We start from the raw sequence: 24,130 nt of genomic DNA on the forward strand, positions 1-24,130 counted from the left end.
CTGGAGCTGTGATGCTCTGGAATAAGGGGATTTCTGAGAGATAAGGATCTGAACCCAGAGGGCACTGCTAGAAACAAAAGTCAAAGGCCAAATTCAGGAAGCTTCTCTCAGGTAGACTCAGATGACCTTGGTGACCAGTTAGATGAACAGGATGGTGGACACAGAAGAAAGCAAAATGATTCCAGTGTGTTCTTGGCCAGGCAAACAGATAACATCGTTAACTGGGAGCGAGAATGTAGAACACGGAACAGGTTGGACAGAGAATGTGATGGGTTCACTTTGGACCTGCAACATTTGAGTTACAGACCCTTGGGTGACATCATATACCTACAGCTCATACCCATCTTATCCAAGATCCATTTGTCTTTACCTCTGTGCCTTAAATTAATGACCCTTGGGGTAAGAAGTGTGTTTCCAGGACTAGCAGCACTAGCATCAAGTTTGTTGGAAAAGCACAATCTCAAACCGTACCCCAGTGTGAACCCCAGTGTGCGTTTTACCAAGATTCCCAGGTGACTTTTACAGACATTCAAATTAGAAAAGAATTGCTGCAAGGGTTTGAAAATCTAGATTAGGAGCTCCTAAAAGAGGCACTGACTGAAGGCAGGATAATTTTAGAAGTCATCAGCATATAGATGAGAGTTAAAACTACAGGAGTGCAAGAGAGCTTATTCCCTGAAAACAAAGAACTTTAAACAGGATAGACAAGTCCGTGTGGTGAGGGGGGCACTGTATGTTTCTAATTAAAAAATCAGCATGAAGGTAGGTACACAGTGGTTCTCTCTTGCTAAGTACATTAAATAAAAACTGAACAAGAAGAAGAGGAAGAAGAGAAAAAGGAAACAAAACCTTTAAAACAGTGAAAGAACCACAAAGGTGAATCTGCATTAAAGCTATAAAGAACTTCTATTTATGATTAAGATACACACACATTAATGTTCCTTAATATTCAGGGATGTTTTTTGAGCAACAAATTGGTTGAAAAACAAATGTGATGTGAGTGGAGGGAGAATTCACTGGAATCTTTGGGGCCACTGCTTGCTGGAGAAGCACCGAGAGCCTGGGGCAGAATCAGAAGGCCTGGATGCTAGGTTGGCTTCACCTCAGGCTGGCATCTGCCCTCTATGCACCACGCGGCTACGTAATGTGGGGGCTTGAGAACAAGATACTCTCTTTCAAGATTTCCAGCTGCGACTGGCTATGTGGGGAGGTGAGGTTCATTTGTTGCCTCCAAAGACTCCCTGACAACAATATGAAGAATGTTCTGTTGCCTACCCTCGGCCCATCCCCGCCACCTCATCCCATCAGCTCACGCAGCAAACAACTCTGCTGAAGTTTCGTTCGGAATCAAACAGCTGTTTAGAGCTGGTTTCAAGTCCACCAAGTGAATCTTCTGTGTACTCTGTTTCCCAGGCGACGCTGACGTCGCTGCCCTGCCCACTGTTGCCACAGACAGGATCAGCACACCCAGGCCTGCAACCAGGAGAGAGCCCCGTGCAGACTGCTGCTCCCTGAGGCAGAAGGCCCTCTTAAGGTGTCTTGCTAGATGCCAAGCCATTAAAAATCAGTGTGCATAATTACCATTCCATGTAAAAGCCTTACCATATATACTTTTTAAATTTGGTTTTACTGCAGGTCACAGAAGCAAAGCTGGGAGTACAAGCTGGGCTTTGATGTGGGAGACTGTGCATCTGAATCCAAATATGGCAGAAGATGAAAGTGCAGAAGATAAGGACTGGATGCTGTTTCAGTAGCCAGTGCGGCCCAGTATGAAGGGCCATCAGGGCATGATGCCTGCTTCTTGGCTCCTTGAACAAATACTCAGTGTGAATCCGCACTCTCCTTTTAAAGTGGAGGCAATTTGTCTATTATCAGTCTCCTGCCTTAATTAGACTCCAGTATGGATCTGAAGAGACATCTTTGTTCTCCCAGTGCAGAGGTCCTTCACAGTAGCCCATGAAAGCTACCGAAATATCATCTTCTGTAATAAACTCTTCCCTTCACTGCAAAGTGGCATCAGATGATCTTTGAGACGGATACCAAATCCACATGTGCAAGTGGCCTTTCCATTTCACTGTGTAAGGGGTTCCAGGCACGTCTACCCAGCCACATGTCCAAAAGTTAGCTCTTCTGTTAACATCGGGTCCTACAGCTCACACCCATCTCACAAGAGTCATCCATCTTTACCTCTGTGCTGTAATCAATTGGTACGAATCAAACACTGAAGTTCACACCCACACTGTCCCTCACATCAAGGTTCAAATAACCTTGCCAGTTTTTAATTCCAACACATCTCTGTTCCTACCAAGAAATTTAAAAGCCCTAAATCTGCTGGGAAAGGGGGGAAATTCACATGCTGTGTTTCAAATGTAAATGTTAATAAAATTTGATTTTCATTATCGATGCCACATGGTTGCTACACGACAAGAATAAAAGGAGGAAAAAAAAAGAATAGAAGGAGTATTTAATAATTTGCCAGAACAATGATCCCAACAGCAAGACTATGAGATAGTCGCCATTATTATCATCCCCATTTTAAGGATGAGGAAACTGAGGATTGAAGAAATAAATCAAAATTAGAAGGAAAGCCAGCATGCAATCTATTCCATGTGGCTCCAGAATCCATGCTCTACACGGCAGAAGCCTTTGCAACCTGTCCTCAGAAATAGTCATTCAAGTTACAATGGAGTCTGGAGCAGAAATGACCCTACAGATCATTAAGCAAATCATTCTCAACCTGCCTCAGCTTCCCAGCTGGCACGTGAGAGGGACCGCAGCAAATCCCCGGCTATTATCAACATGCTTAAAGACATAAGTGATAAACACAAACCATCCAAGTCTTCTCTGCCTCTCTTCTCTCTGACAACACTGGTTTTTTGTCGTCATTGTTGGTTTGTTTTAGAGCCAAAGATAAAGAGCTGGGTTTAAGTCCTGCATGAAATCCTCAGAATTCTTTGTTTCCCTAGGCCTTATAAAATCCAGCCCTTGTTTATTCAAACATGAATACAGCAGAGTAGAAAAGCAGGTGATTTGCCCAGTGACATAGAGGTACAGTAAATACAGGTACACAGTCCTGCCAAATCGCCAAGAAGATTTCCTGATTCTCAGTCAGTAAACAGCATAACCAAGCACTTTGCATAAGGACAGATGGTATTATGACAGAGAAAACACATTACTCTTCAACTTTATCAGCAGGGTAATAAAGATGGGCAATAAATACTCCTTTTATTGATAATTATTTTCCCTCTGTGAACTTTGACAGCCCAACCCACTGATCCTTGGGCTAAAGAACAAGTAACCACAGTGACACCACTTTGCATATTTTCCTACACAGCCCCACTTACTGAAACGTACTCCTTTGGAAAGAAAAGAGCTATTAACACTAAAACTTTAGCAGTCACAAACTGGAAGCCTGCAGGCAAGATCTGGCTGACAGAAATGTTTCATTTGGCCAGCAGGGTATTTCAAACAGTTTGATTGGTTTACCACCTTTTTCTCTTGTAACATGTTTCTCTGGGCAGGCAGTTTGCCAGAGTTCCCACCGGCAGCTTGACTGTTACGCTATCTGCTGGTCCCTGTGGGCATCTGGTTTGCAGTCTCTGCTTTACTGCATTAATATTATGGCATTAAAATAACAGGACCCAGGATTTCACACCAGTCACCTACGACCGATACCTGAATGCTGCATCAAAATCGGGCTCACTTTGTAAAGAAAAAAGTGATTGCATAAGGGTACAGAGGGCTAGGACTGAACTGGGAGATTGGGTATCCTGATTCTGGTCCTTTCTCCATCAGTAAATAGTGGAATTACTTTGATCGTGTCACCTATTCTCAATGGATCACAGTCATTTCCTCATTTGTAAAACAGGGAAGCTGGCTAGCTACTTAAGATTTTTTTTGCTAACTAAAAAAACCTGTGTGCTGTCTCTTTCCTCAATCACGTACAAATACAGGAATCTTCCCAGATTAGCAAAGGTCTTTAGCAAAGGAGGGATTTTAAAAGTCACATAGACTAGAATTTAAATGTGGTTCCATCAATTTCCATGAAATTTTAGGCCAGTTATATAAAACTCTGAGAGCCTCAGTGTGAGTACTTTCTATGTACTTACACTCTCAGGTACCTTCTAAATTCTGAACATCCACGAGTTAGCAAAACAAAGACCCTGTTCTCATGAAGCCTACATTCTAATGGTGAGGAGAGAGAAAATAAAAATTTGTGTAATCTGTCAGGTGATACGAAGGGCTATGGAAATAAATTAAGTGGGTTAGGAGGTTGAGGGAGGAGAGGTCAAATGATTAGAGATGGGAGGAGAAGATCTGACAAGACTCCCCAAAGAAGTGGGGAATAGGGATGGTTTAGCCATGTAGCCCCCTGGGTATAGGTTGCTCCAGGCAGAATACCCAGGTGTCGTAAAAATTAAATGATGTGACAAGCAGGACTCCTGACAGAATCTTTGTGATAAGCTGCTTTCCTCCCTACCCTCTCCCTTACCATGTCCCTCCTAAAAAACTTGTGTATGGTCTTCAGGATCTCCTGTTTGCCTTGATATCAGTCCCAAATATCTCAAAGCAAAGCAGACCAGGGGTGAGAAAAACCTTACCTCTATCCAGCATTCTAACCAGTGACAACCCATATCTGTCAAATCCTATTTTTGATACTCAGGTAAGACAGGCAAACCCTTCCCCAACTGTGCTTTGAGGAAAATCTTTTCATAACAAAGTACTCCAAAATATATTGTTGTTTTTGTTCAGTCACTAAGTAGTGTCCGGTCACTACTGTGACTTCACCATTGTGACCCCATGGACTGCAGCACACCAGGCCTCCCCGTCCTTCACTAACTCCCGAAGTTTGCTCCAACTCATCAGGAGTTGGTAATGGACAGTGAAGCCTGGCGTGCTGCGATTCATGGGGTCACAAAGAGTCGGACATGACTGAGAGACTGAACTGAACTGAACTGATGTCCATTGAGTCGGTGATGCCATCCAACCATCTGTACAGGAAGTTAATGGTAATGATCTGCATTCCTCAGAGGATGGGAGCCAGAGGACAGAAGTTAAGACCACAGTCTCTGTGTAGGAAAGCCTGGATCACACTCCAGCTCTCTGCTTATTGCCCGTGTGATCTTAGTCAAGTTACTTAGCCTCTCTGAATCTCAAGTTTTTCAGCTATAATTGGGGACCAACATAATCTCCATCCTGAGTTGTGTGAGACCCTAATGTTCATAAAACACGTGAAATTCTCTTGGTACAAAGAAAGGTGCCTGATGATATGTGTGTATTTCTATCAGGGCTTCCAATAGCAAATTACACATCAGCTCTGACTACACAGGAGAGAATGTTATTAAATGTCACCCAGTGGGTGGCTCCCGAAGTGTGACAGCCGAGTGTAATGCCCCCAGTTGTGCTGCAGAGTGGCCCAGGAACACTGCGCAGGAGCAGACCACACAGCTCACAGCACCGAGCCCTGCAGCAGTAGGCACTGCCCTACTGTTCAGTGAGAGGAGGGCTGTGTCCCCCAGCAAAGCTCGGGCAGTAAAGAGTTTCCCAAACCAGACAGGAGCACAGATGCCAGCAGCCCAGAGTGACAGGTGTTTTACTACAGCCCCACTATTACTACAGCAGGGTTAGGGGTGCCAAGCCTCCGACCCCTGTGCAACAAAAGGTCAGCATCTAACTTATAGTCAGCCCTCCACATCTGTGGTTCCTCCGTATCCATGGATCTGTTTCCTCAGATTCAACCAACTGCAGACCGGGCAGTATTTACCATTGAATTAAATGTATCAGTTCAGTTCAGTCACTCAGTCGTGTCCGACTCTTTGCGACCCCATGAATTGCAGCACGCCAGGCCTCCCTGTCCATCACCAACTCCCGGAGTTCACTCAGACTCACGTCCATTGAGTCAGTGATGCCATCCAGCCATCTCATCCTCTGTCGTCCCCTTCTCCTCCTGCCCCCAATCCCTCCCAGCATCAGAGTCTTTTCCAATGAGTCAACTCTTCGCATGAGGTGGCCAAAGTACTGGAGTTTCAGCTTTAGCATCATTCCTTCCAAAGAAATCCCAGGGCTGATCTCCTTCAGAATGGACTGGTTGGATCTCCTTGCAGTCCAAGGGACTCTCAAGAGTCTTCTCCAACACCACAGTTCAAAAGCATCAGTTCTTTGGTGCTCAGCCTTCTTCACAGTCCAACTCTCACATCCTTACATGACTACTGGAAAAACCATAGCCTTGACTAGACAAACCTTTGTTGGCAAAGTAATGTCTCTGCTTTTGAATATGCTATCTAGGTTGGTCATAACTTTCCTTCCAAGGAGTAAGTGTCTTTTAATTTCATGGCTGGACCCAATTCAAACCCATGTTGTTCGAGGGTTGCCTGTACAAATATCCTTTGGAGCATCTACCAGTTTGCTCGTGCTTCTTCCCTCCTGGAGGCTCCCTGCCCTGGGAAATCTTCTCCCCAACTCCAAAGCCTGCTTCCTCCCTTTTCCCGCTAATTCTCTTACAAGGCACCTCATTACAAATTGATTTACACACCCTAACTATACATACTCATATACAAACAGACACAAATCCTTTGGAGCATACACAGGCTAGAGATTAAAAACAAGTGCATATATGGTTATAAATAACCCTGCTTGGTTCACTAATCATTTTATGTGTGTATATCTCAACCCACAAATGAGGTTATAATTAATTCTTGACAGGGAGCACCATCCTTTTCTCTCCTGTTAGAAGCCTGTTTCCTGTTCTATGCCAATGCTTAATACCTCTTCCTTTAAAGCTGGGATGATGCATAGTTTTTATATTGGGGGTCAAATATCTAATTCATCTACAAATATGCCTTTCTTAAGAAAAACAAATACAGACTCTCATATAAAATGGGGACAGTTACCAGTGTCAACAAATTTCACAAAATATTGAAACATGTACAAATTATTTTATAGAATCATTTTTACTCATTTTCAGATTAAAAAAGAAACACTATCCTACTTCAAAAATTGGGGAATCCCACACTGCCCCAAATTTACAAAAAAAAAAAAAAAGTAGGTTCCCACCCCCCACCTTTGAATAACATCCCCATCTTAAGGGCACAATTGCTCAATGTTGTCAAAAACCATGGTGACATTTTTAGAACTGTAATATCTCTTAATACTGCTCAGGGATAGATAGACTTGAACTACAACTCCTATACAGCCCATTAGCCAAAAGTCTTAATATGTCTTTAATAAGACATACAGAGTACTATACAGAGTACTTGTAAATTTAAACTAATTATAAACCTACAATATTGAGTCAGGAATCTACCAAATCTACAGAAAAAGAAATATATATATATAAAATCTGGAGAAGGAAATGGCAACCCAGTCTGGTATTCTTGCCCAAAGAATCCCATGGACAGATAACCCTCGTGGGCTACAGTCCATGGGGTCACAAAGAGTCAGACATGACTAAGAGATTTATCAGGCATATAATATATATATTAGATACCTAAAGAGGAAGTTCTCCCATGAAGAGTTATCTTCTCCCAATGAGTAATGAACTCCTTCAGGAAACATTTACTGAGATCCAAAGTGTCTATGCTGAGGGCTATTATCCCCTAGTCAGAAACTGTCAAGCCAGAAGGCAATACATATGTGAAGGGCAAAGAGAAACTGACAAGAACCTTAGTGGTTCCCAGCAGGCTCCTGGCAAAGCGGGGAGCTGATAATGCTACCTGGGCTTTCAGCCAAGAGGAGGAAGGTTAACAGGCAGTCAGAAAAGTGCATGTGTGGACGAGTTGGAAACAAGAAGGGAGAGGAGCATGGTCAGACAATGGAACAATGGAAAAGTCAGAGGAGGAAACATTGGAGGTATCTTTTTCATCAAGAAAAAGGAAGGGCATGTACATCTATCAAAAAGAAGTAAAAAAACAAAATATGAGAAAACAGGCTCAAAATAGTGCCCATCTCGCTTCTCCAATGTGCTTCAAACACACCCTGGGTATTCAAGCAAGTCTGCAACTTGCAGATATCACAGATATTTAAAGTTCCCTCGTCACTACCTTCCTTCCTTATGGACTTGTCATCATGTACAAGGTTATTTGGTCTTGCTTCTATTCATTTTCCCACATTCAAAGTCTTTTCCTAGAAACAGAGAGAATCATGCTTCCCAAGCCAGAACATGATGTCAAGCCCACTGTTTTCACTGCTCATTTATTTCAGAATCACCTTTTCTGTTGAAGAAGGTTATCACTGCAATGCAGATCGTGCGTGCAGTGTAAATGTAGCATCATCTTTAAACACTAGTTCCCAACCATCAGTTTATCCAAATACTCCCCCAATAAATATGCAAAATGCTCTGTGAATCCAGCCAGTTTCATCATCTCCAAATTCTCTGTTACATCTCTTTGTAAACCATGAAGTCAGTCAGTACCAGAGTGGCCTGGTTCATTAGGTCCCCAGGACCTTCAGTTTGCCATTCAAGACACTTGGAGCTTGGCCCCAGCTACTTTCCCCATCAGGCCTCAAGTCCATTTCCTTCAGGCCCACTTCTGTAATCAAGAACCCAACCTATGCAAACAGTACAGACTTGCCAAGCCCAGCTCTACCCAGGTCCCTTTCCTGCCCCAAGAACCTCTTCTGCATAGTCCTCCCCAACTTTACACCCTCCCGACCCTCCCCAGTGCCCACCAGCAAATGATGCAATCATTGCTTCTGATGGGATCCCTGTCCTGAGAGTCCAGAGCTTCCGGGACAAAGGAAGGCTTTGGAGTCTAAACCCTGCCACTCATTGCACATGGAGCCTTAGCCAAACCACCTAATCTCTTTGAACATCCCTTTCCATATCTGTAAAATGAAATAACAACACGTACCTTGCAGGGCTATTATGAGGACTGGAAACAATTTACAGAAAGGGCCAAATACTATTAATCCATAGTAGATATTCAAGAAAGGAGGATTATGAGTCCATCAAGAACAAGAACAACACTGTGAATGTCTCAAGTCCAGAGAAAGAAAGCACTCACACACAGGGCTGTAGTATCAGCTGTTGGCTCCTGGAGAGCAGGGCCCAGTCGTTCCCTCTCCAGATACTCAGTGCTCCATCCACTCAGCTTTATGTTTAACCGGCATTTTATAAACAGCAACGGGGAGAAAAAACCAAAATAATATTTACCCAATGTTAAAGTAACTATCTTCAGGCACTGGTTTTATAGGAGATTTATGAGGCTTTTTAATGTGTGCCTTTTGATATTAACTACCTTTTCTAGAGGCAACAGATATTAAAAAAGTCTTGCCAAATGTATTCAACATCTCATTAAAATTTTAGGGTCTCAAGCCCCATTATGAACTCCAAATAGGAGTTACATTAACAACTTGATTTTCACTTGGTTTAACCTCTTTCAAACTTGTCTAATTTTTCTCCTGAAGCAATAATCAAGGGTGGAAGTCACTCAGTCATGTCTGACTCTTTGCGACCCTGTGAACTGCAGCCTGCCAGGCTCCTCTGCCAATGGAATTTTCTAGGCAAGAATACTGGAATGGGTTTCCATTCCCTTCTCCAAGGGATCTTCTCAGCCCAGGGATAGAACCTGGTTCTCCTGCACTGGCAGGCAGATTCTTTACCATCTGAGCCACCAGGGAAGCTCAAGCAATAATGCCTCCAATAAAGCACCATTTTCTAGACCAAAACAAAGACAGTTTTTATGACAAGTCCCCTTTGATTTAACTCCAAAATATGCCCTCAGAATTTCACTTGTGATCACAGTGAGCATTAATATTGGAGGTCAAGTTCAAACTTTTTCTGGTCTAAAAACCAACTTAACAACAAAACAGGAAGTAAGCCTAAAAATGGAGAAAGAAATGGCAACCCACTCCAGTATTCTTGTCTGGGAAATGCCATGGACAGAGGAGCCTGGCAGGTTACATTCCTTCGGGTCTCAAAGAGTCAGACATGACTTAGCAACTAAACTACCAGCACCACCACCACCACATCTAACAAATCTCATATTCTATTTTAAAAGGATGCCTTATTATTTTGACATTCACACTTTTTCATACGGCAGGTGGCTGTAATCAGTTTTCATATTTTCAATATGCTTTAATATATTAGATAAACTAACAAGTAGAAGATAAAACTACTCTCCAATTAGAAACTGAAGGGGCAACAGTGTGCCTATTGGAATAAAAAGAAAGGTCACATATCATGGGCCACTTTTTTCTTGTACTCTGAGAGAGGACTTTCACACAAACGATGGGTGATGGCACTGCGTCATAATTTAAAACCAAAATAAGCTTCCAGAAGAGAGGGATGCGCTGGTGGGCAGCTAAATCGTTGGAAAAGCCTCTGCTACCACCTACTTTCCATCAAAAAGAGGATCACCCAGATGCAGCTGCAAAAAAACAGTGGTAATCGCCCCTGCCCTCCTCACAGCTGCCCTCCTCTGCAGACTTCATGGACAGCACACCCTCCCGTCTGCCTGCATCCACACTCCCCGGCAAGGACCCATCATGGGCCTTTCCCTCAGGGAGATTTCAGCTTCTCAGGCTTTCATGCAATTCACAAGAAGTGGCTGATTTCCACCAATTCCCAACCTGATGCTGTCAGTTTTTAACCCGTCCCACCTCAGAAAACTACCTCTTCAAGTGGAGCTGTAGTATTTTAGAGATGTCATGAGTGAAAAACCTGGGGAATCATTTAGGGAAGCGGTTCTTGACCTTAACAGACTTGCCCTTAACATAATATTTTATCATCTCCAACATTAATTATCCTGAAGTGAAATTCTGATCCTTTATCTCTACACCATTTTAAGATACATGTGTCTGCCTATGACCTTTATCATAATATTGAGGAACAAAGGAAAATAATTTTCAAAATTATGCATTTCAATAAGAGGATTAATGCTCAGACTCTATAAGACACAAGAAAGTGGTCAACTGCTTACTTCTACTTGTTACTTCTAATGAGTGACTTTAGATTTGGAGAAAAACAAGATCAGAAAACATGCCTCGTAAGAAAAACAGAAAACAAGAGAACAAAGGGACAGGTGGTACATGGAATTAAAAGCTTGAGTTAAGATAAGCAGAGATGAGACGTTTATACGACATCCGTCAGGAATGCCCACTGGGTCATTCTAAAGACATGAAGGACACCACATAATTCTTTGTTTGGCAGGACTGTCCTAAAACTGCAGGATGTCTGACACAACTGGAACCTACCTGGCAAACAATGAAATAACATAAAACACTCCCACGAATTTCCAGAACGCCCTCTGGAGAGCAATACTGCCCCCACTGAGAAGTACTGACACAGTTCCACTGTTCGCCTCATTCTGGCTTTGAGAACACAGAGGCCCTGAGAGGTGAAGTGATTACACTCCCAGCAGGTTACTGACAGCGACACAGCTGGTTTTAGAATGAGACTTATAATCCACACACACCCCCCTCATCCCTACTCCTAGATCAGATTTTTCACTCTGGCCCTCTGCAATCATCATCCCCCTTAAAATTGAAACACCTGTGTCACGCTGACCCCACACCTCCTGTATTCTTCCCTAATCATGTATGCTGACTTGTTTGTTCCCATCAAGCCCTATTAGCATGGTCACAGCCCGAGCCTTATTAACTCACATCACAAGAAACATGCTTTGGGTTCCCCTTCTTGAACCATAACCAACATCCTGACTGTCTTTGGGACCTTCCAGTTCCCAACCAGCCCATTATCCAGTCCCTCCCTCCCCACACCTCATTCTCTCAGCATCCAGAATGCTTCCCACGCTGCTCCCTTGGCACTGCCCATCATACGTCTGCTAAATCTTGGTTTACTGCCCCTCTGTCAGCTTTTTACTTAATCCTTGCTGCACAGAAGTGTAGGTGTGTTAAGTTTCATATCTAAGCAGACCTGTGTTATTTCATATTCATCAGCTACAATATAATTCTATTCAATGTAGTTTCTTCCAGCTACTTAAGAAGTTCTTTCAATGGCTGTTCCAAATCTGCTGAGTCAATCCCTGATTCAATCCACATATTCTGCTTTTATAATGATTGGACAATAAATTATGAGGATGCCCCCTTCCAATGAGATCTCTGTTCATGCTATAGGTCCAAGCAGACTGACCTCATTTTAATAATTTTTATCCTTCCTCCAAAATCTGGCTCCTGTTAAAATCCTCAACAAAGCTTTCAAGCTCCTGGCCCATGTTGATCTCTGAATTCTCAAATCATTAAACAGAAATGAAAGCAATTTTTAGATGACCTAGCCAAATCATTTTACTTTACACATGAAGGAACTGAGATTCAGAGAAGCAAAGAAATAGTCTCTGGGCATATAACTGGTTACAAACAAGGCTACAACTGAGGTCTCCCCCTTCCTGCTCTGTGAGTTAATTTGCTAATATTTACAGATGTTTCCAAAAAATCTGTTAAAAAAAAAAAAAACCAGAAAGAAAGAAAAGAAAAAAAACGAAAAAACCTCCTCTTAAAAAACACACTTTTGTATGCTGCTGCTGCTAAGTCACTTCGGTCGTGTCCGACTCTGTGCGACCCCAGAGACGGCAGCCCACCAGGCTTCCCCGTCCCTGGGATTCTCCAGGCAAGAACACTGGAGTGTGTTGCCATTTCCTTCTCCAATGCATGAAAGTGAAAAGTGATAGTGAAGTCGCTCAGTCATGTCCGACTCTAGCGACCCCACAGACTGCAGCCTACCAGGCTCCTCCGTCCATGGGATTTTCCAGGCAAGAGTACTGGAGTGGGGTGCCATTGCCTTCTCCGACACTTTTGTATATTTGTTAGGATAATTCTACTATCCTTCATATTGTCATTCATTCAGTACATAAAAATGGAAATGTTTTATTTGCAATGTATTTTCACACTAAGTGGAAATTTAATGCAAATATTCAGTTCCTATTTTGCTTGTTCATTTCAGGTTTATTTCAGTTAATAACCATCTTCAATTTGCTTTCTAGGCAACACAATCTTGCCAAAAATTCCTAAATGGGGCCACAAAATAATCATCTCAAATGAAGCTTTTTAACTTTTATAGCCTACTTCCGTCTCAAACCAGGTTTACTTCACAAGTGGTTTTCATTTTTATTTTATGACTATATAAAAGGACAAAGTAAAATTATAATATTCAGTCTGAAATCATTTCCTAAACTTCTAAAGAGTGCCTTGCATGCCTAAACTATTGTTAATTAGTCAGCAATGATTCACATACTCTTTAAGCTCATGCTGTCTTCTTGCAATTTCTCAGTCCTCAATCATTTAGGTGGTGAATCCACTGTGAGGTGACTAATGTGTTAAATCTCCAGATTAGATTATTTCTATTCTTTTCATAAGGTTATTTTTACTACCGGCTTCTTTTACATTAATATACCATTAGTTGACTCTTTTTAATGTTATCTCTCTTTTTAATGGTTATCTGAAGAGACCAAAGTCAATATTCAAAAAAACCACCTCCTTTCACACCCGCAGGTACACATTACCGTACTGAATGCACTTCACCAGCCTTGAAAACCTGATGTTTCCATCCTCTGAAGAAACTCTCTCCTTTGAAGTTATTTTGTGCTCTCTTTTAAACACAATCAAAATGTGGAAAAGAAAAGTGGATATTCTCCCAAAGCCACTCAACTGAATGACAAAATTGGGAAAGGTTTCAAAAATACTGGCTCATATTTCATTTTCTTCCTCTCTAGTCCCATAGAGTAACTTCACACACACACATACACACACAAAGCTTCCTCTTTGAGAAAGCTGTTAGTCATCAATCTGTTTTTAGCTAGTTCCCAACTCAAGCTTTTAATCTCGCCTTCATCATTAAGGAGATATACCTTAAGTATTTTATAAACTATCTAAAAATTTCAATTAGCTATTTTTATCTCCATGAAAATTGTTCAGTAAAATTCTCATTAATACAACCATCCAACATTGAAGGAAACAAGTGTAAGATGTTAGCTAGGTAGTTGACACACAAGAAGATCTGTAACACATGTCTGTAACTTAAAAGAGAGGGGGCAGAGACTGCCTGCCTGCCTGCATAATTAACTATCTAATCTTGAAGATGGCACTTCTATCTCCGGCCTACTTTCTTCCGTGTGAATCAGGGAGTAAAGAATGCAAACACAGTATCTGTTTAAGTTTTTACTATTTATGATCCTAGGAAATTACAAAAAATATATTGACATCTTTCTATAACATGACTAAATGAAGAAAATATGCTTCCTTAAACATATGTATTTATTCTGTTTATTTAATTTAGAAGCAGAGTACGTACATCATGTGAAACGCTGGGCTGGATGAAACACAAGCTGGAATCAAGATAGTCCAGGGAAACAGCAACAACCTCAGATATGCAGATGATACCACCCTAATGGCAGAAAGTGAGAGGAACTAAAGAGCCTCTTGATGAGGATGAAAGAGGGAAGTGAAAAAGTTGGCTTAAAACTCAACATTCAAAAACAAAGATCATGGCATCCGGTCCCATCACATCATGGCAAGTGGAGGGGAAAAAGTGGAAGCAGTGACAGATTTTATTTTCTTGGGCTCCAAAATCACTGCAAGCAGTGACTCAGCCACAAAATTAAAAGACACCTGCTCCTTGGAGGGAAGACTATGATAAACCTAGACAAAGTATTAAAAAGGAAAGACATCACTTTGCCAACAAAGGTCTATATAGCTAAGGCCATGGTTTTTCCAGTGGTCATGTATGGATGTGAGAGTTGGACCATAAAGAAGGCTTAATGCCAAAGAACTGATGCTTTTGAACTGTGGTGCTGGAAAAGGCTCTTGAGAGTCCCTTGGACAGCAAGATCAAACTAGCCAATCCTAAAGGAAATCAACCCTAAATATTCACTGGAAGAACTGATGCTGAAGCTCCAATACTTGACCACTTAATGCAAACAGCTGATTCATTGGAAAAGACCCTGATGCTGGGAGAGATTGAAGGAAAAAAGAGAAGAGGGCAGCAGAGGATGAGATGGTTGGATGGCATCATCAACACCATGGACAAGAATTTCAGCAAACTCTGGGAGATAGTGAAGGACAGAGGAGCCTGGTGTGCTGCAGTCAGTAGGGTTGCAAAGAGTCAGACACAACTTTGTGACTGAACAACATCATTATATATATTACCTAAGAGCCAATGGCAACCCACTCCAGTATTCTTTCCTGGAAAATCCCATGGACGGAGGAACCTGGTAGGCTACAGTTCATGGAGTCGCAGAGTCAGACAATACTGAACGACTTCACTAAGAGTCAAACTATGAATTTCTTTTGTTTATAACATCAGCTCACTATCACATATTGTTTGGCCAACTGAATCTATATATAGTTTTATTTTCATAAGGTGTTGCTTCTACCTTTCATTTTTAAAATGTTGACAAAATGCTAGTAAAAGAGTAAAAGAGCCCAGAAAGAATAACAATCACAATGATACCAGTAGCTTGTACTCACTGAGCCATCACCATCAGTCAGGATATCATTTAAATAACACTTGCACATGTGCTTTTGCATTTACTCCTCATAACAACTTTATCTACTGATTTGTCAGTTGAGAAACAGAGGGACAGAGTGGTTAAGTAACTTGACAAGGTTACATCATAGGTTGGAGAGCTGGATCTGGATGCCGGACAAGCCAGCTTCGGCTTAATCGGGTAGTTTACGCCTTCGCTTTACTGCCTCTTGATAAGAGGCTGGGTGACAAGATGAAGGTTAGTTCAGTTCAACACTAACCAGATACATTCGCTGGAACTCACTTTCCATATCTATTAATACTACGAGAATACTATTCATAGTATGAGATATGGCATTCCCATATCTGGTGCTAGGGCTTCCCTTGTGGCTCAGCTGGTAAAGAATCTGCCTGCAATGCGGGACATCTGGGTTCGATCCCTGAGTTGGTAAGATCCCCTGGAGAAGGGAGCGGCTACCCACTCCAGTATTCTGGTCTGGAGAATTCCATGGGGTCACAAAGACTGGGACATGACTGATGGACTTTCACAATCTGGTGCTATAATCTAGAAAATCCATACAAGTATTTACACAGACATCTAAAAAGATTGGTATTTCTCTCTGGAGCATGTCTTACAGCATAGCCACCTGCCTTCTGCCCTACTTCTCAGAAATGAATCTATGACCAAGCAAATAGCCTTGGTTCCCAGCCATAAGAGATATGAGAAGGTATTTCAGAAAAGAAACAGAGGCTTAATTGCTCTTCCCCACCCCTTGCTCCTTGGATGAGGTGTGTCACCAAGTCTCCTCCCTCTGTCCCTCGCCTACCTGTGCTGCCAATCAAACTGCCCTCAATTCCAGACCAACACCCACTCCAACTTCAACCAAGAGCCACCTCACCCCACCCTACTCCACCCCACTCTGACAACTGAAGGCACAACTGTGTCCTGTGGAAGGACTGACTAATAAGTGGCCAGGGATCATTTTAAATGCCAGCTGTTATTTCTGCAGAAAGTGTAAAGCCGATGCACTGAAAAAACCCTGCTTAGAGTCACTGGGTTTGGGCTCTTGACCTAGCACATCAAGTGCTCGACTCTGATTCTTGTCTGGCCATCTTCTAGAAGAGGCTGCAGATGGGTGAGAAAAGTGGGAGAGAATGGGGAGAGCAGGTGCGGCCAAGCTTCTTCACATCTGATGCAGTTGGTCAGTGTTCCGGGTTAAAGGGGAAAGCAATAAATCCATGGCAAATGAAGTCAATGTTTTCTTCCAAGAGAAAGTGGTAAGGACTGCTGCTTTTGTGTTCTGACCACTCCTAAATTTAAGGTTAAATGCCCCCGAGGAGCTACAGAGGGGGCAACAGGTCAAACACCACCACTAGCATCTTCATCACTCAGTAATCCTTGAAATACAGCTAAAGGTATTAATCACTGAATCTTCACAGCTACCCGAAGCCATCACACTCCAAAACCAACCACTCACTGTCTAAGAAAGGTGTGAGTGCCATGCACACTGCATGGTTTATGAGCTTCCATGTCCTTAGCATCGCTACAGTTAGAACTCAGGCTGAAAACATCCCTTTTCCATCCTTGTTCATGAAGATGGAATGAAAACATTCTACTCAGCCATATATAAATACTGCACTTTGTAGAACTTCAACATTGGATTGTTGCAATAATACTCTTACAGCAGGCCCTTAACAAAGTTCATCGGGGATCACAGGCTCTGTTCTTCTCACCACCAGCTGGATGTGAGAAACCTTCAACAGCCACTAAACACCCCTCAGTGACTCTTCCCTTGGTTCCATCACCAGCTAGCTGTGGGTTTACCTCTCCTGATTTCCATCTCCTCACACTGTAAAAGAAAGAGTTCAGACCAAATGACACTTGGATTTCCTCAACCACAAAAATCTGTGATTACAAGGGGAAAGTATTATCCTTGACAGTGACCTAAGAATCAGTGATTTAATCGGAAAAAAAAAAAACGAAGAGTTGCTTATACATTTTTCAAAAAAAAAAAAAAGAGGAAAAAAGGATATTTGGGGATAATAACACCATTGAATTTTTATATTGTTGAACATAAGTAAGCAAATCACAAGGCCTGATCTAAAACTGCAAATTAACAGTGCCAGGGACCTAGCACCAAAGGTCAAATTTAAATAAAAAATTACTTTTGTTGATGTATAGTCTTCACAGATTTTTGTTGTTGTTGTTCATAAAAACCATACTTGCTGATGATTATGAGTAGCTAGTTTTAAGCAGCTTGAGAACTCGTACTTTCACGAAGCATGAAAACTTAGAATTCTGGCTCTGAAAGAAATAAGGCACCATATTCAAGCCAGTTAGATTCTACCTCTTGGTTAGATGAGACTTTGGTGTGCTATCTGTTAAACTCCTGGAGCTGTCCTAAAATTGAACGTTGATGCTTGGGGAATATTCAACAGCAGACATAATAACCCTGATTAAAATATTTCTCAGAATTTTGTTACCACTGATTCCCTTATTCTTGCAAAAACCTAGGCTCTCAAATTTTACCACTCTTACCATCAGCCAGAATTTAAACTTCCCCACACAGTAATACTACTACCATCAAAGCTATTAAGTAATCTTAATATGTGAAAGGAAAGAGGGATGCAAGACAGGATAGCTGAAACGTCAAAAATATAACTTGTGCAAATGGAACAATTTCATTCTTTCTCACAGCTAATATTCCATTCTATATATTGTACAAAAACTTTTGACACAATTGGGCATACAATCACAATGTTTTTTAATATTCAGCAAGAAATGAACTCCTAGAATCTGCCTGCAATGCATGAGACTCAGGTTCAATCCCTAGGTCAGGAAAATCCCCTGGGGAAAGGAATGGCAACCCACTCCAGTATTTTTGCCTAGAGAATTCCATGGACAGAGGAGACTGGTGGTCTACAGTCCACACAGTCGCAAAGAGTTGGTCACGACTGAGCAACTAACACACACACACATACCAAAAAAATCTAGAAAATGTTATTTTTCATGGTGAAATATTAAAAAGTTTTTTCTGAGAAAAAATTAATAAATAAATGAAACTTATGTATTGAGTGCCATTTTTTCAAACTGTGTCCCACTGAAGCCCAGGGACCCATCCATGTTTGCTTCAGGCTTTCACAAAGTATAATTAAACCCATTGGTACCAAAAAAAAAAAAAGGTGATTATGTGCCTACATGAGTATGAACTCACCCTGAGGGCCACCATCAAACAGGGGTTTTTTCAAACTGTGTCCCATTGAAGCCCAGGGACCCAGACAGGTAAACCCCTTTGGGTCTCTGAGCAATGTGTACACAAATCACATAATGAAATTTTACTTTACATCTCTGCACATATTTGAACCTAAATGTACCATTGATTAGGAAGGTGTAGTTCTCCATTATCTTTTTCTAAATCCAGGATGACACTTTTTTGTTCAAGCAAAGCCATACATCAGTCAGTCATATCCAACACACCTGCCCCCACCAAATGCAGGAGCCATGGATTAAGTTCACACAACCTACAAATACTTCTCAATGACCTACTCGGCTCAGCCTCTCTTCTAGACACTGGGGATACAGTGAACAGAACAGGCAAAAATCCCTGTCCTTGCAGAGACATTACAACCAAATAAATACATAGTTTAGAAATAAAACAAGATATAAAAGTTAGCCAGGGAAACTCTGTGAAAACCTTAATATGGATCATATACTACACTATAATTATCTTTGGTGTGATAATAGTATATTACAGTGGTTTTCAAACTTGTCTGCACATTGGAATCACCTGGGAACTTAAAAAAAAAAAAAACAACATGGATGCCTATGACCCATCCAGGAATTGAGATTTAATTAGTTTGGTATATAGTCTGAGGTTTGGAATTTTAAACTTTTTTTAAATTAAAACTTTGAATCCAGATGTAAGATTTATGTGTATCCATTATCCATTTTAAAACAGTCCTAAGAACTTAACTTTTTTTGTATAAAAGCTGAGGAAACAAAATCAATCATCTAGTTCACTTGATTATCTTAGGATGTTGCCCTAAGTATGAAATTCAACAATTTACAAGCAGAAAACTACTTTCAGATGATGGGCAATGTTTCAGAATTCACCAAGTGAATTTTTAATTTCAGCTTGATATAATTGTTTTACTACAAATTTTTTGTTTCAATGTTTATTTTTCAATATTTTAAAACCATACTATCATCTTTAAAAGAGCAGTGCCTCACTGACACCGTTTTGAATATTCATTGCTCCTAAAGACTGCTGCAAGCATAGGACACATTAGGGTTTTATCTATACTCATCCTAAAAACATGAACTACATTTAAAAAATAAATCCTTAATATACACTTGGTTTGTCCCAGTTTACCTCTCTTTCCTAAAGATGTAACAAAACGTTTCAATTAATATTATACAGTCTATTCCAGTGCCATCTGTCATCTGGACAGTTATTATTCATAAGGGAAACTATAGTTACTATTCATTATTTGTATCTTCCCAACTTGGGTTTTTTTTTGTATGTTTGTTTTTTGGCCTAACAGGAATACAAATACATACACAAACAGAGAGATAATATGAAAGAGAGAAGGCAGGAGGGGCGGGGTGGGGCAGTGGATATAGCTGGAAAAGAAGACTAGAGCCCTAATTAGAAAGATACTCATACTTAAGCATGTACTCATCTGGAAAATATTTACTAAGAACCTACTATGTGCCAAGCAATGTGGAAACAATTATAAACAAGCCAAACAGAATTCCAAATTGATAGTCCCATTGGGATGGAGAAGGCAATGGCACCCCACTCCAGTACTCTTGCCTGGAAAATCCCATGGACAGAGGACCTGGTGGGCTGCAGTCCATGGGGTCACTAAGAGTCAGACACAACTGAGTGACTTCACTTTCACTTTTCACTTTCATGCATTGGAGAAGGAAATGGCAACCCACTCCAGTGTTCTTGCCTGGAGAATCCCAGGGACAGGGGAACCTGGTGGGCTGCCGTCTCTGGGGTCGCACAGAGTCGGACACGACTGAAGCGACTTAGCAGCAGCAGTCACATTGGGAACATGGATGAGCAAACTCGACACAATTAGAGCACTGTTTTTGCAGAGTTAATCTGATGCTGAGGATTAAAACCAACTAGACCAGGTTTGCATTCAAATTGTATATTATACCTAAGTAATAAAAGGGGATTCTTTCTAAAAACTAAATCTGATGGTAGACTCCTGACTGTGTTGCTTTCTACTTGTATTTCTTCTCTTTCACGTGGTTGCTAATTACTACATAAAGTGGCATAAAGTAACAGCAATTTACTCTCTTATAATTCTGCAAACTAGGCACTCAAAATCAGGATTGCTGGGGCCAAGGTGTCAAAGGAGACAAACTCCCACCAGAACCTCTGGGGGATCCATTCCCTGCTCTTCCAACTTGGGACAAGCATCTTTTGCTCATGACCTCATTGACTCCAATCTCTGCCTCCATTTTCAATTGGGTGTGGGGGGGTGTGATCTCCCTCTTTCATAAGGACCATTATGATTGCCTTTGGGGCCCAACTGAATAATCTGGGATAAACTCCCATCCCAAGATCCTTCACTTAACTATATCTCCAAAGACCCTTTTTCTAAATAGGATTCACATATTAAGATTCAGAGATTCCAGTGATTAAGACTTAAACCTTTCAAAGCCATCACCAAAGTACCACACCTACCAAGAAACCCTAAGAGTAGCGACGCACAATAGGAGAAACTCGACTAAACCAGAGCATTTACAGATCTGCTCCAAACACATCTGTCTGACAAACTGACCTGCTTCTGTACAGATCCCTAAGTGTAAGGTGCTTTACTCCTCGGCTACATTTATGTGTTTATGGTGAGAATTTAATTAAATGAGATTAGAAAGCACCATGCAGATTGAAAGTAATATTAGCTTTTTCCCTTTCTCTTCTGCCTCCTCAGCTATAACCTCAAATACCCTTACAAAACAACTCCCGTGATTTTCCCTTACCCATTTTGGAACCCTGACTTGACTTCTCGATATACTGAATCTGCAAAGAAAGAGCTCAAAAAAGTTCAGTAAGCCAGGCCAACATGGCACCAGTTCTCAGGAGTCTTCAGGACCAGGGGCAAACCTGGGCAAAGCTAAAGCCTGGTCTGGTGGAACTCTGGAGCTGGAACCTCTCTGATTGCTCAAACGGGAAAAGTGACATGACATTTACTCTGGGGTCACTTTGCGTGCGTGAGTACGTGCACGTTCAGTCATTCAGTTGTGTTTGACTCTTTGTGACCCCATGGACTATAGCCTGCCAGACTCCTCTGTCCATGGGATTTCCCAGGCAAGAACACTGCAGTGGGTTGCCCTTTCCTTCTCCAGGGGATCTTCCCAATCTGAAAATGAACCTGTGTCTCCTGCTTGGCAGGCAGATTCTTTACCACTGAGCAACCAGAGAAGCCCTGGGGTCACTCTACTCACTCACTTTTCCCTAATTACAAAAGTAAGTCTTGATTAGAGACGCTAAGAAATCTAAGACCAAAACTGCATGGATAAGAAGGATGGTACAGAGAAACTGAAGATTTCCAGTCAAATCACTGAGGAGCCATTCTGCCTTCTGAGCTTCAGCAATTGCTACTATAACTGAGGCTTGGCCAAGTCACTGCTTTCCTGACCAAGCTATTTGAGTAGAATCAAAATCCTGACTTGTCTCATTCTCTAGTGACCCTGATAAGGAGAATGTCTACTTTTCCAGAATCCACTAAGCAGTGAGCCTTAGCTGAAATTCTTACTCGGAAGTATTTTTTTAATGTATTTTCTGTTTTGTTTTGTTTGGGTTGTTTTCTTCAGATGCATTTCTTAATACTGTTAATATGTAGGGGTATCCTCTAAAAATGAAAACATCCTAATGTAGAAAATTTAAATAAACCAACAACTGCTTATATACAAGCTCCATCTACTTTCTTCTCACTCCAGACCTGAAACTAGTGTATAAATACAATTCTTAGCCTCTCAAGGAAGAATGAAAATAGCATCTCATATGCTATGATGCCATTACAAATATATTTCTATTTTATTTGAGCTATTAACATTGTTTGCTTTTATAAACAGAATAAATAAAACAATTCAGGATTTCCCTGGCAGCTCAGTGGTAAAGAATCCCCCTGCCAATGTAGGAGACACAAGTTTGATCCCTGATTTAAGAACATCCCACATGCCACAGAGCAACTAAGCCTGTGCACAACAACTATTGAGCCTGTGCTCTAGAGCCTGGGGCCACAATTGTGGAGCCCATGAGCTGTATTTACTGAAGCCCTCTTCCCCTAGAGCTCATGCTCTGCAACAAGAGAAGCCACCACAATGAGAAGCCCCACACAGTACAACCACAGAGTGGCCCCAAGCTTGACCCATCTAGAGAAAAGCCCACAAACCAACAAAGACCCAGCATAGCCAAATATAAATAAAATTATTTAAAAATATACAATAAATATACATATAACAAAACAATTCATTTCATTATCACATTGGCTTAAAATACAACATGAAAGCAAATGTCAAATGAATAACAAACTAAAATCTACAGGATATTAGTCAAAAGCTGTCTGATGCAGGGCAAGCACTGTGGCACAATCCAAAGACATAAAACACTGAATTTCACCTTCTTGTTTTCCAAGAGCATGATAAGCAAGCCCATAGGAAAGGCAATCTATTATCTCCTCTTCCTCATTCAAGGCTTGCCTTTGGTATTAAATATTCCAGACAGCTACATAATACACTTACTGTTTCTTCTCCACTGTCTTACCATTCAATCTCCTTCCACTTTAGTGAAAAACCTGTATTCTCCTGTAGAAATAATTTTAACCTATTCAATGTAAAATCCAACAATTGCACCAATAGAATGCATCATAATTATACAATCATAGAATATTTTAAAGATTCAGTATTTGAAAGCAGACACTGCCTCAGCCCCATCATACTTTCTGAACAAAAGACCTATCACCCCCTCCCTCAGTTCAGTTCAGTCACTCAGTCGTGTCTGACTCTTTGTGACCCCACGGACTGCAGCACGCAAGGCTTCCCTGTCCATCTCCGGGAGCCTACTGAAACTCTTGTCCATTGAGTCGGTAATGCCATCCAACCATGTCATCCTCTGTCATCCCCTTCTCCTTCCACCTTCAATCTTTTCCAGCATCAGGATATTTTCCAATGAGTCAGTTCTTTGCATCAGGTGGCCAAAGTATTGGAGTTTCAGCTTCAGCATCAGTCCTTCCAATGAATATCCAGGACTGATTTCCTTTAGGATGGACTGGTTGGATCTCCCTGCAGTTCAATGGACTCTCAAGAGTCTTCTCCAACACCACAGTTCAAAAGCATCAATTCTTCGGTGCTCAGCTTTCTTAATAGTCCACCTCTCATACCCATACATGACCACTGGAAAAACCGTATCTTTGACTAGATGGACTTCTGTTGGCCAAGTAATGCCTCTGCTTTTTAATATACTGCTTAGGTTGGTCATAACTTTTCTTCCAAGGAGCAAGCATCTTTTAATTTCATGGCTGCAGTCACCATCTGCAGTAATTTTGGAGCCCAAAAAATTAGTCTGTCACTGTTTCCATTGTTTCCCATCTATTTGCCATGACATGATGCAACCGGATACCATGATCTTAGTTTTTTGAATGTTGAGTTTTAAGCCAAGTTTTTCACTCTCTTTCAATTTCACCAAGAGG

At 41.4% G+C, this 24,130-nt stretch overlaps 1 protein-coding gene across 7 annotated transcripts in view; it reads right to left on the reverse strand.

Annotated features, from left to right (window-relative positions):
* The window catches only part of ARHGAP18 (Rho GTPase activating protein 18), a 206,328-nt gene that overhangs the window by 81,721 nt on the left and 100,477 nt on the right, over positions 1–24,130 (reverse strand). Inside the window, exon 1 of one of the 7 annotated variants that reach the window (XM_055535608.1) lies at positions 13,458–13,481. The exons of 5 other annotated variants lie outside the window; for them this stretch is intronic. The gene's annotated coding sequence lies outside the window, so the exon portion shown is untranslated. Of the gene's footprint in view, positions 1–11,193; positions 11,349–13,457; positions 13,482–24,130 lie in introns of those variants that run through there. One more of the 7 variants, XM_055535607.1, reaches the window with a different exon arrangement.

Source organism: Bubalus kerabau, chromosome 9 (assembly GCF_029407905.1).
Source record: "Bubalus kerabau isolate K-KA32 ecotype Philippines breed swamp buffalo chromosome 9, PCC_UOA_SB_1v2, whole genome shotgun sequence".
NCBI classification, from domain to species: Eukaryota; Metazoa; Chordata; class Mammalia; order Artiodactyla; family Bovidae; genus Bubalus; species Bubalus kerabau.